General features: G+C 43.1%; 1 protein-coding gene across 3 annotated transcripts in view; it reads right to left on the bottom strand.

Moving 5' to 3' along the window:
- SGSM1 (small G protein signaling modulator 1) overlaps nt 1-13,166 on the bottom strand; it is a 556,432-nt gene that overhangs the window by 497,257 nt on the left and 46,009 nt on the right. The gene's annotated exons all lie outside the window — the stretch shown is intronic.

A 13,166-nucleotide genomic window follows, 5' to 3' on the forward strand; every position in this document is an offset into this window, starting at 1 on the left:
TCTAAGCCAGACTGAGTCTAACCGAAGAAGAATTTAAGGGTAAATACATTGATGACTGACTTATTTGGTTCTATCATATCTCAATAAAGACTATTATGGTGATAATGGATTGTAACCACAAATCAGGGAAAAAATTTGGAATGCCACAAGGCTAGATAAGGTCATTTGATATTCTGAATGTCCTGCCAAGTCTGTGAATGTTTTACAGATGACAAGAAAAAAGTGGGCTGTACCGGAGAAATCAACTTCCGATATGTAATGCCAAGGCTATAATATGTAATGTAAGGCTATATAAGGACTGCATAAAAATGGCTACATTTCCTTGCAGCAGGTAAAAATACATGGCACCATGTGGACAATAATCAGTTCTTCTACCTTGAATCTGGGTATAGTTGTCCAGCACACAAGGTAAGTCCCCCAATATTATTCCGTCCCTTATGTGTACAGAATCAAAGATGTCCATGGCTCTCTGCAAATTGTAACACCATTGCAGGCTAAGGCATACTAAGCCTGGGTATCACAATCAGCAAGCACTGGCTTGGTCAACCAGACTTACTGTGTGGCTAAACTAGGACACTCAGAGTGTTTCACCTGTTACAAAACTATAACAGCTGTCAAGATAAGAATGTGTATTGCTGATTAGTGATTCAGAACCAAACCAAGGGATTGACATGGTAGCGAAGTAGCATTTTTAATGAGGACCAGAAATTGCATAATACGTTATTCTTTTACTAGAGATGCCACACAGCAAATATTCAGCTCCAAGTGTGTCATTATTTGAGGCATAAACATTGAGGCTCTAAAGGCAGGACAGAATTAAGCTCATGGATGAATTAAGCCCCTGGCTAACATCATCCTTTATACAATCAGTGTGGTTAATGTTTCTAATATAAAAAGGCACTTGAATAAATTACCCCATACCAAGCTCTTCCCACTGATATCTGAAAAAGAGAAATGTATATTCTTTGTGTATAGGAATATGTGTATTTATAGGGCACTCATCAAACAATCAGTAACTGCATACTGGAAATGTCTCTTGTTTCGTGCTCGGTGACAAGGTGCTTTCTGCAGGAATGCTGCACACCGTTTTGGAATTAGAATTAGCAATGCCTCATATTATGAAGGCATACTTCACAATAAAACGATAAAGTATAACATAGAAAAAATATACAAAAGGGTAAGCAAAATACATATAGACAGGGTAAAAACTGCAGGGTTGACAGAAATCTTCCAAAAGCTGTGACTATTATTCCACCGGAGAATACATGACTGTCATATGAAACCAAGAGCACATAACTGAAGAAGATAGGCCTAGAGGCTGTCTAAGTGTATACTGGTATAATGCATCACGTGACTAAAAATAATTCTGATATGTCTCATTGTTATAGACCTGCTTCCTCGAAGAGCCAACAACTATCAATAAGTAACAAACAGGGATGAAATCAGGCACTGCAAAAATAAAAACATTACATGTATACACACGAATGGTTACAGATTACCCAGCAAGCTCATGGTGAACCAGAACTCCTAGGAGTGTGTAATGGGCTACTAAGGACCAAAAAGCCCTCTTACTAAAATGTTAGGAAAAACAAACATTTGCCTTCTTCTGTATGCATGTTGGATTATTTTGGCTCTGTACAATTAACAAGCTGACATATCATTGCATCCCAGTGGTTCTGGAGGAGTGGTTAACTTACAGGAAAACAAAGGATTATTTGCATATTCAGCAGTGATGCATTGTGGGAGACATCATATGGTCACACTCTAATCTGAATAATCGCAAATACCTTCTGTTTTAAGATGGCAAACTTGTTTTTCCTGACATTATAATAAGAGGGCTTTTTGGACCTTTGTAGCCCTTTACACACTCCTAGGAGTTCTGGTTCACCATGAGCTTGCTGGGTAATCTGTAACTCCGGGTGCATCAATTCCTACCCCATTGAGCCAAATGAATCCATACCTTGCACTGATGAAGATCAACCAATCCCAAACAGTCTGTATGCATGCTGGATTATTGTGTTTTTTTTACAATTAACAAGCTGACACATCATTGCATTCCAGCAGTTCTAGAGATGTGTTTAGCTTACAAGGATAATTTGCATATTCAGCAGTGAAGCATTGTAGGATACATCATATGCTCACTCCAATCTGAATAATAACAAATACCTTCTGTTTTAAGAAGGCAAACTTTTGTTTTTCATAACACATGAATGGATGAAAACAGGTACACCCCTAGCCGTTCACTCCTATCCTCCAATGAAATTTGCCTGACCGCCCCCTGCATCACTCATTCCCATGCACGCCTCCAGGACTTCTCAAGAGCTGCTCCAACACTATGGAACTCCCCACCTCCACCCATTAGGGCAGCCCCCTCCTTCAACATCTTCAAGAAGGCCCTCAAAACTCATCTTTTCACTGTGGCCTACCACCCCTCACAAGTGCTTTAAACCTGCAGCTGAACTCTGGTCCCTACCTTTCGTGTCCCTACCTCTCCCTCTAGATTGTAAGCCTTTGGGCAGGGTCCTCCTCCTTTTGTGTCCTACCTGTTCATGCACTTCCATTACTGTGCACCCATGCTATGCATTTGAGTGAACGCAACTTGCCTAATCTCCATGCTCCCCTCCAGTGACTGACTAAGCATTACCTTGTACTCATACTGTGCTGCGTGATCTGGTTTTTCTTGTACTCCTGTATTATCTTATTGCTGTTTGTCACACTAAATATTGTCTGTAACCTTAACTAATGTCCAGCGCTGCGAAATATGTTGGCGCTTTATAAATACAATAAATAAATAAAATAAATAAATAAAAGTTGTAGTGTGGGTGAGAGAGAGAGAGCGGAAGATAGAGGAGAAGGGGGAAATAGGAAAGAAGAAATAAAAAATGGAGAGGCAAAAGAAAAATATGGCACAGATGAGCTGGGACATTGCTGGTTGCAGCCACACTGAGAAAACCCCTTTCTTTGCTATATGGCTGCTTGATATGGAAAAATGCAGGCCTGGGTGGCATGATGGGCAGAAGATATTGGGGAGTTCAAGCCACTAAATGATGCAATAACCTAATCTAGGGATAGATGGAATCAATTAAGACCCTACATCGTTTTTACTTAACCCTGGCCTGTATCCTCAAAATACATCAAAAAATAAATCTCCAGACTGCAACAGGTGTGAGGTTGAAGGGAGTGACAGAATTTTGTTTTGGGATAAATTAGACCATTTCTGATTTGTTTAAGGAACCAGAAACTGTGTTGCCCATTTTTGGTTTTCTTGGGCATCAGTGAAATAGACTCCCCTCCTTGACATCGTAACACATTGCTGTAGCTATTACCGTATTTGTCGCCGTATAAGACGCACTTTTTCACCCCCAAAAACGGGGAGAAAAAGTCCCTGCGTCTTATACGGCAAAGGCAGGGAATCCCCAACTTAATAACGCCCGCCGATCCGAACCGCCGACCCGCCGCCACGTTGGGGATTCCCTGCCTTTCTGTGCCTGCCTTTCTGTGCCCGCCTGCGTCTCCTGGCCCCCGGATGGAGTGTTAATAGTGGCGGCAACTTACCTTTGCCAGGCTCCCGCGCTGATCCTAGATCATTGCGCTGCCCCCCGCTAGCCTCCTCTGCCTCCCCCCTCTGTATCTGGCCCCCCCCCGGGTGAAGGAATAAGTATCGGCAGCTTACCTCCGCAGTGTGCCCGCGATGACTGCAGACGTCCGTCTTCCAGGCACTTCTCGCTCTAGTGGCCGGCTTTGAACTGCGCGTCATCAGTTCAAGCCGGCCACTAGAGCGAGAAGTGCCTGGAAGACGGACGTCTGCAGTCATCGCGGGCGCACTGCTGAGGTAAGCTGCCGCTACTCATTCCTTCATCCGGGGGGGCCAGATACAGAGGGAGGAGGCAGAGGAGGCTAGCGGGGAGCAGCGCGATGATCTAGGATCAGCGCGGGAGCCTGGCAAAGGTAAGTTGTTGCCGCTATTAACTCTCCATCCGGGGGGCCAGGAGACTCGGGCAGGTGGGAGGGAGGAAGGCAGGGGGGCAAATGAGGGCACATGGGGGCACCGGAGCACACATGAGGAGGCACCAGAAAAACACATGGGGGCACAGGAGGACACATGGGGGGGCACAGGAGCACACATGGGGGCACATGAGGACACATGGGGGGCACATGAGGACACATGGGGGGCACATGAGGACACATGGGGGGCACATGAGGGCACATGGGGGCACAGGACATATGGGGGCAGATGAGGACACACAGGAGAACCCATGGGGGGCACATGAGGACACAGGAGAACACATGGGGGGCACAGGAGGACACATGGGGGGCACAGAAGGACACACAGGAGGACACATGGGAGGCACAGAAGGACACATGGGGGCACAGGAGGACACATGGGGGCACAGGGGGACACACAGAAGGACACATAGGGATATGGGGGGCACAGGAGCACACATGAGGACACACAGAAGGACATGTACAAGACGCTCCTAGAATATGGACGCACCAGGTTTAGTATTTTTTTTTTCCCTGGTTTTTGCCCTCTAAACCTGGGGGCGTCTTATATTCCGGAGCGTCTTATACGGCGCGAAATACGGTATGTCATAAAAGTAACATTTTACTCAGCTGGAACAAGGTACAACCTAGTTTTTCTCAATCAACCAGACCTTGCCACGCTACAAATTTTTATTTTCTAACAGGAATCCTTCAAATAAGTTATAGAATTCTAAAAAACAGAGATCAGGCCCCTTGAACTGCTACATTCTACGGGTAGAGGCCCACAGGACTTTCCTAAGCTTTAGTCCCTCAGACAGAAATTAAAAGCTCTCATCTATTATATCCCTCATAAACGAGTGGTTTTACAAAAATGCAAACAAACCTGACACTATGCTTGCCAGGAAGCTTAGTCAGCAACTTGCTTTTAATAGAATAAACCCTATCATAAATTCCCAGGGGTAGCAACTTTATAACCTTACAGTGATTCTACAGGAGATTGAAACGTATTATACTAGCCTCTATGACAGCACTACAACAAACAAGGATAGGATTAAAGCTCCTGAGATTCTCAAACTTCTTAATCAGATCCCTATATCTACACTCCAGGCTTGAGATAGAGTTAGCTCAAGGGATCATATTACAAATAAGGAGGTTATTGAAGTAATTAAAGGCCTTGTACCTTTGGAAGCCCGGGGCTCGGATGGCTATTCCCTTCTTTATTATAAAACGTATAAAGATCTCTTCGTGCATGAGCTCACCATGCACTTTAACAGTCTGATAGTGGTGAGGAAGAACTCCCCCTGGATATGCTATTATGGTTTTCCCAAAGCCTGGCAAAGATGGAACCAAGGTGTAAAAATACCGCCTCATATCACTCATTAATATTGACCTAAAGCTTCTCCCCACTAAGTTAAAAAAATGCTTGCCCTCAATCATTCACACAGATTTATCTGGGGATGGCAACTGATAACATTAGGTCATTAGGGTCATGGACTGCATGCTGTCCTTTCAGACACTTTCTCTGCTCCTCCCTTTAGATGCAGAGAAGGTGTTTGACAGGGTCGACTGGAGGTACTTGTGCCTGGTTCTGCAAAAGTTTAGAGTCTATGGCCTCAATTCACTAAGCTTTATCAAACACTTTATCAAATGTTTGATAATTTACCTCATGAGTAAAATCTAATTTTGAATTCACTAAGGAGTTATAGATTTATTGAACATTTTATCTATAAAACATTCGAAAAATCGATAACACCTTAGTGAATTCAAAATTAGATTTTACCCATGAGGTAAATTATCAAATGTTCGATAAAGCTTAGTGAATTGAGACCCATCAGCTATCCCCCAGGGATATTAGCAAGCTCCAGTCTCACATTACTAAATTAATTTGGAGGCACAGGACCCTGAGTATTAAATACCAGTATTTGGCCAGAAATAGGGTTCGGGGTGGACTGGGTGCCCCAAATTGCTGCACTACTATCAGGCTGCTAAGTTGGCTCACACTATTCTTGTAGAAACCTTATTGGAGGTTACCATGAGAGAAGCATATATTCAGCTATATGCTCATGACTGCAGTGGCATTACTATCAGTGTGAATTTTCTGACATAGAAAGTGAAAATCATTTCAGCCTAGAAATATGATATACCGTAATACCATCTGGGTTTTCAAGACATGTATCAAATAAACCTGTATATGTCTACATTCCACTGCTAAAACTCATCTTTATCGCAATATATTAAAATTCACTTGCACCTAATCATGAAACCAGCACATAAAGCCGTTATATAATCCACACTGCCTAACAACAGCATAATCACATCATTATTTGTAGGCTTCGTAAATCATTGCATAAGCAGCAGGTGAAGAACCGTATTTGTTGATGGAATCTTGACAAGCAGATTCATATTCTGTTTGCCTAAAAATTGTCAGGAGTATCATATGTTATCCGTGCTGTTATCAAATAGGTTGCAGTGCTATATTATCTATAGTGCTGTATTATCTATACCTCAGTATAAAACAATATATTTCACCCACAAACAGTAGCTATGCAATATCTTTAACATGCAACCAAAATCTTTATTTTGTTTTTTTCTTTATATGCCTTTTTCCAATATGATCTATGTCTTTCACTGCGCTCCATTTCCTGTCTGGATGCTAAATTCAGGAAATGATTACTGTGCACATCAGCACAGAAAATAGCATGAGGGATAACACATTGGTGGGGGTTCTGTGTTAAGTAATGGCATTGATTTTATATACCTGCTCGTCACCAAGCAACTGGTGGTCTATCGTTGCTTGGAGGATGTGCTTTTCATGTAACAGCGTCAATGAGCGTTGCTTAGCAACCATTGCTTCTTAGGAAACTACACTGTCTGATACCTAAATAGAGTCAGTCATTCACAATTCTATTTCAGAGCAAAGCTGTACATCTGTTCTTTACCATGGAAGAAGAAAACCTGATGTCCGCTGATAATAGCAATAATTTGTAGCAACAAACGAGCAAAAATACATAATAAGCTTAGCATACCAAGTTCTGTTGATAACAGAGAATAAGTCAGTACAGAAATGCAAATATTTTCGAGAGACTGCAAAATCTTCATGACACTAACAGCAAAGCCCATATTTTTAATTCCTTGATTTTACAATGAAAAATTTCAGTGGGGTTCAGATTTCATGCAAAATAATGGTGTCATCTTCAAATAAAAAACTGCTTAGACCAAGTCTTCAAAGTCAGTCCCATTTTACCTCAAACACACAAGTCAATTCCTTTACGTACTCATCAGTTTTGTCAGGTAAATGGAATCAGAAAACCATTACAGTAAAAACATTACTAAAAAGGAAACAAGGAAGAAAGGATGGTAGAAAGGAAAGTAGATGCACTTATTCTAATGAAGGGGACCCGCCGTGGCCCCGAAACAAGTGTCAATAGTTTTGTATTGAGACATGCATTGAAGAATTACATTACATCAGCTTTACAAATGTGGTGTGCTGTATCTTGGATGGTAGAAATGAAGGAAGAAAAGGAGGAAACTACCGGCTGAATAATTGTACTGTAGATCAGGCAATTTCCAGGGCACTTGTGATGCTGCCCAGCTAATTCTGCAATTTGTAAACTGACAGTGCCAAAGCAAAATGGCTCTTTACTAACCTCTGGAATTATATTGCATTACAAGTGCCTAAAAACAACAAATAATTACTCTAAGAAATTCACCTTTAATGACGGCAATGCATATCAACTCCACAAAATATGAAAGGTTGATTTCATGCAAATATTTCTGTTTTGCAAAATTGATTGAGAAACAAGACTGGGCAATTTCCCCAACTGCTAGATGCAACACCTGACCAGTCATCCGATTCCAATTTAGTTTCAACCACCTACCTTGACCTTCTACCTGTGAATGTGAATTACAGCTTGAATTGTTTCAGTACAAAGCTCTTCTCCTCATCCACATCATCAAACTTCCACACACAACTATTTTCCCAGGAGGTTTATTGCTAATTACAGGATTAGGATTTTGGGGTGGGGGTAGTAATACAACAACAGAAAGACTGGGTTTCGACCAATACGTTCTTTATCGTAGCACTTGATAAAGACTGCATTGGTCAAAACGTTGAGATCTGCACTGTGTTACTTGCAATAAACTGGCTAGTCGGCCTAAAATCCAGGTGGAGACCCAGTCTTTCTGTCGTTGCATTCAAGTTACCCTGAGGTGGATAAGGGTGGTTACTGGTTGACTCCCTGGTGCTGAAAATTACCGGGTTGCAGCGTTGAGATATCTTAAATTGTTGTAGTAATAAGCATTGGGAGGTTGTGTTGCTGTGTGTGAAGTGGGAGAATGTTTTGCATGCATGGGGGGTGGACTGTGAAAGGTTTTGGGTTGTTGGTGAAAACAATGTATGTAAGGCTTGGTGGTGTATTCTCCACAGTCAGCATGCAACGCATGAGCTGACGTGGAGGAGGTACACACACTAGCACAAGGAAACAGGCTATCCCTAGTATAGTGGAGGGGAGGACTGACTCCAAAAAGAGATTGTGGCGCACAGAGCCGGTGCAGATCCGACAGCCACAAACAATGCTTTCGCTATAACGTCTCAGCGCAAAGTAGCGCTGAGCGCATAAACCAGAACTGAGGAGATCAGGACAGGTAGACAGAATGAACGTTTGCTAGCTAGCCGCTACTTAGTGACAGCAAGCGTCCACAACAAGACAGACTGGAATGAGGCAGCCAATGCGTAGCGGCGATGGCGTGCCTCACAAAGACAGGACAGGATAGTCAGGAAATAGCAGGGTCAAGATAGATGAACGTAACACAGATAAATATACAATAAGTATGATTTCCTAGCGTATTACAATTACAGCTATCAATGAAACTATTTGTAACGTCTGACTAACATATGTATATATCGGCAATGAACCGATATATGACATAAGCAGGAACACTGACTTAGGACTGGAACGATACAGGGAACAGGACTCAGAAGGATTCGCTATCTCTTCGCAGAGATGAACGCAATCCACAAACGGTAACAGGACAGGATTCAGAGGGATTCGTTATCTCCTCGCGGAGATGAACGCAATCCACAAACAGGACCAGGAACAGGATAACTAGCTCAGCACGGGTGATCACGATACGCGCAACCACCAAAACGTGCTGGAACTGACTAACTGAACACAGGATATAAACAGTTCGTGTACGTATATATCAGCATCACTGATGTATCAACGTAACACGAATACAAGGAAAATAATAAACGTGCTGGTATGCATATATATGGGCAATGAACCAATATATGATGCAAAACCAGCAAAGTATCTTTAGAACAAGAAACACGATCGGGGGCTGAAGCGACAGCAAGACAGGCTTGAACTGAAGCTATGAAAACCCGAGGAGTCCTGCAGGAAGCAGATCTTTATACTGAGGTCATCCAATGGGAGCAGACATGCAGATTCCCACACAGGTGAATGATAATCAGTCACAAGCTGACAGCAGGGAAAGGCAGACAAAGCTATGCAGCTTGCATGGAAAGAGATCAGAACTGCCTGAGCTGCAGCACTACTACTTCCAGCAATACCTGCTGCAGCAGCGATCATGACAGTACCCCCGCCCTTAAAAGCGGATTCCAGACGCTTTTCAAAACTGAAATTCCCAACAAAACAGTCTGACTGATAATTCATGATGACCGGGACAGCCCGGCAAGACCAAATTCCAGAATCAGTCCCCACAAGACTGGACCCATCAGAACCAGAACCTACAGAACCATGCCCATCAGTATTACAAGCCCCAGTGTGACACCCATCAGAACCATGATTTCCAGAAGAAAGCCCTCCGAAACTCCCTGAGCGATACCCACCGCCTTCCAGGAACCGTTCAAAAACGCCAAAGCCTTTGCAATGCCCACCGGGACTGTCTTTACCAACACAAAACCCACTGTTGAACCAGTCCAAGGCACCAGGACAAGTTTTCTCAGAGACCTCCCAGAACACCTTGAAGCTCCAAAGAGATCCCCATAGGTCAGAACGCCCCTTAGGCTCACATGGAGAACTATCAAGAACCCCTATGGAACCTAGGGCAATTCCCGAGTCAGGGCCACAAGGACAAACATCAAGATCAGGGCTTTCAGGGACCAGAACCATCTCTGGGCATGCAGGCAGACTGGCAACATCAGAACATGTTCCCACTAAGGAAGCATCAGAGCACGCTAACACCTTAGACACACTTGGGCATTCTGGCACACAAAGAACATCTGGGCACACTGGCACAAGAGAAACCTCTGGGCATGTCAAGGAACTGTGAGCCTCAGGGTCAGCCAAGACAGGACTAAAACCAGGACTGGCCAAAAAAAAATCATCATGACTAGACTTCGCAACTACTGGACTTTTACACGAGAATGCAGGATCAGACTTAGATGTCGCTGATTCCAGCAAAGTCAGTAACAAATCAGATTCAGGGGCACTAACAAGACAGGACAAATCTTCTGATGTATGCACTGAACCAGATAGGGACTCCACAACTACCTCTGGACTGGACAGAGACTCATCTAATACACTGGATTGGAGCTCATGAGGCGCTGCAGAACAAGTCAGTATTGCAGCAGCCCCCACTGGACTAGGCAAGACTGAGGAATTCCCTGGACAGGAAGGGGACTCTGGAACCTCTGCCACAGCGGCCAGAGAACCAGAATCTTTCAGGATACAGGGCTGGGTTTCAGGAACACTCATTAGACCGGACTGAAATTCTGAGATTTCTATTATTTTGACCAGAGAATCAGAATTATCCATGTTACAGGGCAAGACTTTTGAAACATTCAGAGAACAGGGCTGGAGTTCCTCGGCTGTTACAACACTGGAGAGGGACTCAACAACATTGGTTAAATCAGACTGTGTACAGGGCAAGGTATCTAACACACTTGCTGACGAGGACAATATTTCAATGGCTTCTGCTTCGCTGGGCAGAAATTCATCAAGTTTTATTAGAGCAGACTGTAATTCCACAACAGCTGCTAGACAAGTGAATATTACTGCAACACCAACTGAGGTAAGCAGTGCCTCAGACTCCTCTGCTAGAGGGTTTGAAGTATCCAAAGTACTGGGTGAAGCATAAGACTCTGCGACCACAGCTTCACTGGACAGGATCACTGAACAGTCCATATTGCAGGGCAAAACCATGGAAGCACCTGCTGGACAGCATAATGATTCTGTGACCTGAGTTTCATTGGAGAGATCTACTGCACAATTCATGGTACAGGGCAAATTTACTGGAACATTTTCTGAACACGGTAATAATTCTGCGATTTCGGATTCACATAGCAGACGCTCTGAGTTATTCACGAAACTAGAGTGAGGTGTAGAAACAGGAAGATCAAAACACAATGTTTGCGCATCTGAATCACCATTCAATTGTAAAATTGGAAAATTCAGATGCTGGGGTTCTGAGGTTTCTGGACAGGATTGCTGGGACTCGGAAACTGATGTAGTGCATCTATTGGCATCTGCTGGATCAGACAGGAGTTGAACTATATTAACACAGGTAATTTCTGCAGAAGTGTTTGCAGAGACAGGCAAGATTTTTCTGGTGTCTGTTTCACTGAACAAAGACTCATGAGTACTGGCTAGGCTGGACTCAGAAGTCAGCAGGACCTCTGGATTCTCTGCTGAGAAATTTGTGCAGGGCAAAGTTAAGAAAGTATCAGTGGCTTCTGTTTTACTGGGAAGTAACACTGAGTTATCCATGGTACAGGGTGGAGTTACAGGAACATTCACAAGACATGGCAGGGACTCAGTAACTGGAGAAGTGGGACAGTCTCCAATTGACAGTGTGTCTTCCCTGGTATCAACTGATTGAATCGCATAAAAATCGTCCAAAATCATTTTCCACACATCGATCAATGGAGCCACAAAGTCATACCCCCACACACCAGTTTTTATTAGGTTATAGGCAGACTTAATGCATGCATTCAATACTAATTCACTTTTTGCACTGTAAAATTGACAAAATGAACTTGAATCATTCTTCCATTCATTGACCAGAGCTTCCATCTCTCCTTTCTCAAATGGAGGATTCCAAGCATACTTAACAGGCAGATCACAGTTTGCAAATGTGGTTATGGCAGAAACATGCATTGGATTATTTAGCAGGCGATTGGCAGATTTCTTATTCCTAAGGATCTCCAATACCTGTAGCAAGTGTTGGACTGTAGTGTATGCAAATTTTTCTTGCTGCACGAATAGATTGATTTGTTCAATACTCTGTAATATATCCTCATAATCATACTCAGATAATTCTTTTAAACAAAAATCTTTATTTTCCCTAGCCAGTGATGAAAGTTCATTAGTAGTTTCATAAGTCCATTTAACTCCCCTGAAAGACAATTGCATTTCATTATCTGTTAATGGCAGAATCTCATTGCAGGTCTGATGCGCAGTCGCTAAAGATAACGATTCTGCAGATTGGACACGTTTCTTAGAACGTTTGCGTTTTGCCTTTGACCCTGCTGTTTTTGGTGATTTATTCAAAGCTGCAGGAAAATTATCAGTAACACTTTCTGCTTGCTGATCATTTTTGCAAGCAATTGAAGGAGCAGCTGATTGGCCTTCTGCCAGGAGTTCATTAAGAGGAAAAGGCAATGGATCTATGCGCAACCAATTGTGAATTACAAAAGCTATAAATTGCAAAGGACTTTGTCTAAACTGAGTGTGATCTAAGACATCGATTGCCCAATCAAAAAGTTTGCCTTTAAAAAGAGCACAAACGATCCAATCAGACCAGGTAGAAATTGCAGAAGCCCGAAAGTCGGGATTGGCCAGAACTTTAACCAATTCTGATATAAATTTGTCTGTAACTTCAGGACCAAGCTTTTCAAATTTTTTAAAGGAGCAGGACCCCTGACAAACAGTGTCATAATTTCTGGAAATCCCCCCCACAATAGGGATTGGTAATGGGATTTTCATAATGTAAGGCTTGGTGGTGTATTCTCCACAGTCAGCATGCAACGCATGAGCTGACGTGGAGGAGGTACACACACTAGCACAAGGAAACAGGCTATCCCTAGTATAGTGGAGGGGAGGACTGACTCCAAAAGGAGATTGTGGCGCACAGAGCCGGTGCAGATCCGACAGCCACAAACAATGCTTTCGCTATAACGTCTCAGCGCAAAGTAGCGCTGAGCGCATAAACCAGAACTG

The sequence above is a fragment of the Hyperolius riggenbachi genome, chromosome 1, assembly GCF_040937935.1.
Source record: "Hyperolius riggenbachi isolate aHypRig1 chromosome 1, aHypRig1.pri, whole genome shotgun sequence".
Classification (NCBI taxonomy): Eukaryota; Metazoa; Chordata; class Amphibia; order Anura; family Hyperoliidae; genus Hyperolius; species Hyperolius riggenbachi.